Source organism: Gigantopelta aegis, chromosome 8 (genome assembly GCF_016097555.1).
Source record: "Gigantopelta aegis isolate Gae_Host chromosome 8, Gae_host_genome, whole genome shotgun sequence".
Classification (NCBI taxonomy): Eukaryota; Metazoa; Mollusca; class Gastropoda; order Neomphalida; family Peltospiridae; genus Gigantopelta; species Gigantopelta aegis.
The window spans coordinates 47,985,491-47,992,041 of NC_054706.1; positions in this window are offsets into that span (position 1 = coordinate 47,985,491).

A 6,551-nucleotide genomic window follows, 5' to 3' on the forward strand; every position below is an offset into this window, starting at 1 on the left:
GTATCACTTTAAAAATCCGTCTGTACTACGGTAATATAGGATGTCCAACTAGTATCGTATAGCCCACACCACAACACACATTATAAAAGGCGTAATGGTCCGGTGTTTAGAACGTCGCCATGCGTGTCTGCTGAAATTGGCTGCTAGCGTAATTGGCTGCTAGGAAGTGGCTGCTAGAATGCGCTCGGTATTACAAAATGGCGAGAATTGTTCTAACTGGCTAGTAAGCATTTGACGATATGCGTTAATGACGACAACTTGCGAGTGAATTAAAAGTGCAGTTATGCTTGTATTTGAACTTAGAACTTGACTGTATACGATTGAAACCAGACATTGCAGCTTTAAGTATATGCCACTAATACTAATGTGGGGCAGGACGTTGCCCAGTGGTAAAGCACTCGCTCGATGCACGGTCGGTTTGGGATCGGTCCCCGTCAGTGGGCCCATTGGGCTATTTCTCGCTCCATCCAGTGCACCATGACTGGTACATCAAAGGCCGTGGTATGTGCTATCCTGTCTATGGGATGGTGCATATAAAAGATCCCTTGCTGCTACTCGAAAAGAGTAGCCCATGAAGTGGCCACAGTAGGTTTCTTCTCTCAATATCTGTGTGGTCCATAACCATATGTCAGACGCCATATAACCATAAATAAAATGTGTTGAGTGCGTCGTTAAATAAAACATTTCCTTCTAATATTAATGTCTAAAATACTTCAATAAGTACGGTGTGTCTCTCTAAACAAACTGATATATCATCACACAACCATAACAAATTATGAATCAAAAGAATATATCTTCAAATGGTAATCAGGGATTGAAATTCCTGCCGGAGTTACACATTTTGTGAGACTAAATCAAAACCTGTGAAATCTTAAAGTATAAACGTCAAATAAGTGCTAGTCCAACGGGTCGGCTGGCAAAAAATATATCTTGGCCTGTGGTAATGTTGACGGACAACAACTGGTCATGACGGCAGTGTTTTTACCACTGGTTATATTTGATTAATATTTTGATATGATTACATATTGCAGTATATTAATTATTATGAATTAAAGTTTTATTTAGAACATAATCATGATACAATTAAATGTCATACTTTAAGACAGTTGATTACTGCACAGATTTTCCAATGACCATTATTGTGTTTTATCAACTTGTGCAGTCAAATCACGTGATGGAGCGTTTCAGAGAATATATTGCTGATTTTGTCTCATTCATGAATTGAATATGTTAGAAATGTATTTTATGTAGTCCCATTACGATTTCTGTGTTTTCAGAATGATTAATTTGTCAGATTTCATCATATTAACAAAACCAGACCAAGGCATCAAAGCTGCCATTAAAACTCACAAGATATTTTGCTTATTGTTAAAAGTCATCATGGAATGGTATTAAAATCATGTTGCCATGATTTTTAATAATAATGAACAATAAATGTAGCACTTGCTGTAACTAAACCAAAAAAAAGAGAAGTTTATCGATTAATAGTTAAATTGTAGCACAATGTATAGTTATGAGTCATGGTCATTATAAAGTTTCCTCTCTAACACTACATTTGTGCATGTATGTCACAATTACCAAATGTTTGACATCAAATATGTGATACAAAATAAATAAATCACTGTGTCCTAGTGGTGTCCTTAAATAAAACCAACTAACTTTTTCATCACAGTCATATACAAATTGTGTTGCTATGGTAATGAATGTTTATTTCTTTACATTGGATGATATGATGATCAGTTGATATTACTTATGGCATTTATATATCTCCTATGAATATTATGTTTTAAATTGTAGAGATTGGTAGATTTCTATGTTATTCTGTGTGGGTATAATAGCTGCAATGTTCTACTTCTAGTCCCCAGTTTTATTACATAATAATATGTATTAACTTTTTTATTGATTAGATGTACTAAGTTTTACTTACATATTGTGTCCTGTTTGTATAATATGTATACTGTTTGATGTCATTGTATCCCATGCATAAAATGTTGGTGTTACTGTTATGTGAATATATCATTTGTTTCTTGTTGCAGTTTACAAATCTATTAATACTGGTAAAATGTTACTTCCTGCCATATTATTTATTGTTTTAAAAATATAATTTTGTGTTTGTGTGTGTGTATTATGTTATTGCAGTCAAAGTTACTCAGGGTGAGTAGAAAATTCCACCGAATTATCCAATAAACTTCAAAAACTGCAGAGACCCAGTTATTTTCCATCAAAATATCAACATTTACATGAGATTCTTTTGCTGAATTAAACTAAAATTCATCAGTTGTTTTTACTATTCATAGCTGGCGTGCAGTAGAGGTAGATTGCTGCTCAAGCACTGCTTGTGTAACTAGGACACCTTATTCCATCAAATATAATCATTTATTATACTGGGTATACTGAAGAGCAAAGGAAATGCAAATGTTATAATAGTGTGTTCCTTACATGTACCTGTAGCTTGTTTTAGCATGGTGTGGCATCATGCCTTAATTGTCTAGTGCCATCTTGCCATGCTGACTTGAGATTAAACAAGTCTTTTTGAATAATTAATTCTAAAATTGCCTTTATAAAATACTCAGAAAAAATATTATTAATTAATAAAATATTCCTGCTATATTTTTGCCATTCATTTTTTTCAAAGCAAGCAGTATCTTCTAGTCTTGTACACAAAAAACCGGCCTCGGTGGCGTTGTGGCAGGCCATCGGTCTACAGGCTGGTAGGTACTGGGTTCGGATCCCAGTCGAGGCATGGGATTTTTAATCCAGATACCGACTCCAAACCCTGAGTGAGTGCTCCGCAAGGCTCAATGGGTAGGTGTAAACCACTTGCACCGACCAGTGATCCATAACTGGTTCAACGGCCATGGTTTGTGCTATCCTGCCTGTGGGAAGCGCAAATAAAAGATCCCTTGCTGCTAATCGGAAGAGTAGCCCATGTAGTGGCGAGAGTGGGTTTCCTCTCCAAATCTGTGTGGTCCTTAACCACATGTCTGATGCCATATAACCGTAAATAAAATGTGTTGAGTGAGTCGTTAAATAAAACATTTCTTTCTTTCTTTGTACACAAAAAATGTTATTGGATGCTGAAAAGAGTTATTGGATGGTAATAAGTATTATTGAATGGCACATAACACATTTTGAAATAAATACATGTATGCTGTCAAATAAGGTAGTGACTTTGTCAAGTCCATTAAAAAAAGGTAACTAAGAAATAAAAATGTAAGCTATGTTTTGTGTATTGTCACACAAAAACAGCCATTTTAAAGTTTAAAAATTATTTATAAAATACACAATGAAAACGTTATTATACAATGATGTGTTATGATATGAAATTTAATTATTTTCATCCATGTTGTGGTGAAAATCTGTACTGGACTTTAGTCCTACGTCCTTTTTTTTAAATACAGATTTTCAACACAAACTACATCGTATAACAACCATATGATATAATTAATTGTAAGATACTCTCCAAAGTGGCTGCTTCATACATGCTCGACTGTGTTTGATTAATCAGGGCTTTAAATCTCATTAATTTGGGCACAGCAGATGTTTTGTTTTGGTCTCCTTTTAGCACAACAAGGTCTTTTTAATACAATAATGTTACTAATAGCTGCTGGAAGTTTGTGAATGTTCACAAATGCATTTCAAGTTCTTTTAATATAATCAAAGCCTCATATTTCAGTGGTTTCAAGGTGAAATATTTTGAGATGAAATGTTTTGAAGTTAACTATTTTGAGGTCAGTATGTTTGGACTTAATTTGGCCATTGTGAATTTTGTGTGTATGTATTTTGTGTGTATGTATTTTGTGTGTATGTATTTTGTGTGTATGTATTTTGGGTACAACCTTTATCGCATCGACTTCTGTGCAATCTGTAGCTCTGTTAATGTCTGTTTTTTCAAATGTTCCACAACTAGTCTTGTCTGATAAGTGTGAAATGTATGTATTGTTTGTATACTGTCAGCATAATGCAGGGTTTTTTTTTATCACCCATCTTGCTACTGATATTCAACACTGTTCATCGAGCCAGAAATGTCAAGGTTTTGTTCTGCTTTTAAAATGAAAAATTCATAATATGAAATTCTGACTGCATAATGTTTTATTTTAAAATAGGGACCAAAAACTTTAAAACTCTGTTCTAGTTTTGGGAGATGTTCTAGTTTTGGGAGATGAAATGAAAGTGTCCTATTTCATTTGAATTAATGCTATGTTTTTTACAAGTGTACATTTGTCAAGTTGAAAATTTGAAATACATCCCTTCACCAAAAATGTAAGTTACAGAAGTGACATATTACCATGTTATTTATCTACTTATATATATGTATGCATGTACATAGCTTTTAATATTATTACAAATATTTAGTTTTTTGTTTGTTTTGTTAACTCAGTGGTATTGTATTTTGCATCCAAGAGGACAGACAGCATCCGATAGATCGGATCTTAAAATGTATTCAATGTTTGACTTACTTTACTGTTATTTTTATTTTTTTATATGCATAATCAGGATATAATTTTGTGGTTTTGTATACATGCTCATAAGAACCAACTTCTGTTTTTATTGATTGTTTTGTTTGAAGTAAACTGTTTCTATTTATTGTTTGCAAGAAAGAAAAGGAAAAAAACAAATCCCTTCTCTGTTGCATCTTCATTGTATATGATTGTTAATGAGCTTAAAATACTGCACATTTACAGCAATTGATGTTTGAATTTTTTCCTTTTTATATTATGCATGCAACAAAAGTCACAAAAGGCAAGTCATGACTGTGAATTATACTCATGTGTATACTTTTGTATCCTTAAAGGAAACATGACACGAGACCATATTATAGCTCATTTTAAAAGAAAAATGATATAAAAATAATATACAAATAACTTTATAACAATAAAATACGTGTAGTTAACTTAAAATGAAAAAATTACGCTAATCAGTATCAAAGTACGATTTATGCATATTTCTTCGTGAGCGTTCGGAAAAAAAGGGAAGTGACGTCAGAGCCGCTGTACTCTTCCATTGTTGTTAACTGTTTATATATGGAGTAAGGGGCTTACGATCTTTTCAGTTCAACAGTGCCGTACTGCGCGGCCTTTGGGTGTAAAAATAAACAGTTTAAACGATCGGGATTGTCTTTTTATGGTTTTCCAAAGGATTGTATCCGAACAAAGACGCGTGTATTTTATCGCAAAAGAAAAGATTGGACACCAACACCGCATAGTACTTTGGTGTCAGCCTAATTACAGCCCGGAGCCCGAACGTTACCGGAGACAAAAACAGTACTCGGTTGCGAATGCCGAGGTGTACATTGTACATATTTGGCACAAAGATACACCTCAGCATGATGTATTTATATATGTTAAAACAAAAATGTAGAATTTTTTATTTATTTATTTTTTTGGAAAAAAAAAGATTTTTCATGTTAGGGCTGTAGGCCTACATAACAAAATCTGTATTCACCGTCCGAAGAAGGAAACGTCAATAAGTAATTAAATATGGCATATACAAACATGGGATTTGGCATGAGGATACATCTCAGTACGATGTATTTAAATATGTTTTTAAAAAACGTGTAGAAAACAATAATAATTTTAAATAATGTTTTTAATCTTCGGGCGGAATACGTCACAAAAACGTTCCTCATCGCCCGATTGAATGAATGTTTAACGACACCCCAGCACGAAAAATACATCGGCTATTGGGTGTCAAACTATGGTAATGCAAATAAATAAAGTGATGATCAACATCAATATAAAAATTCAAGGTTTAAACAAAAACAGTGTACTGTGCCAAAAATACAAATACAAACATCACAGAATTTTACGGACACCGAATTTTACTCTAAACTTCAATTTGTGCTGTATTGGCCATTCTCAAAGAGAATGTTACACCCCTGCACCACGGTGAGGTTACAGCACGCGCAGGGGCTCATCGCCCGAAGCCCCAAAGCAACACGAAGTTCAATACAAAAAACCCCACTACTGTCGGTGTCGAAATAACTATTATGTTTCATCCACGGGCTGACTTGAGAATCGGAGTGTTGTTTTAGTTAATTGGTCCTTTCTTTCCGTGGCCTGCACATGTGATTCCTGATTGGCAGGTGTATATTGCAGGGTATCGACCAGGTAAGTGATTACCACGGTCTAGACATACGTACAAAATACGTGCCAGTTTTTTTAAGATCACAGGGTATTATGGCGTAACCTGTCGCGACTATAGTACAATGTTAATAGACATTATCAGCCGCCCTGCTTCATTACTGTAAATAATGCTGTAAAACCCTTGATTAAGTAGACTTTCGCATCTAAAATTACAAAACTGACCAATTACGTAGTACCAAAGAAAACAAAATTATCACTTGGGTATCGTGAGTGGTCGTTTTTACTCTAACGCACCCTACCAATAGGCCTAATAATATGCTACTTTTTTTTTATGAGAGAAAAATACTATAACCCCATTTCGTTCTATTGATGCAAATAGAAATATATTTAGTTTAAAAAGTTGATTATACTCTCAAGTCATTTATGTTGTTTTACAAGCCAGGTTAATGAAAGTGAAGCGCCTGG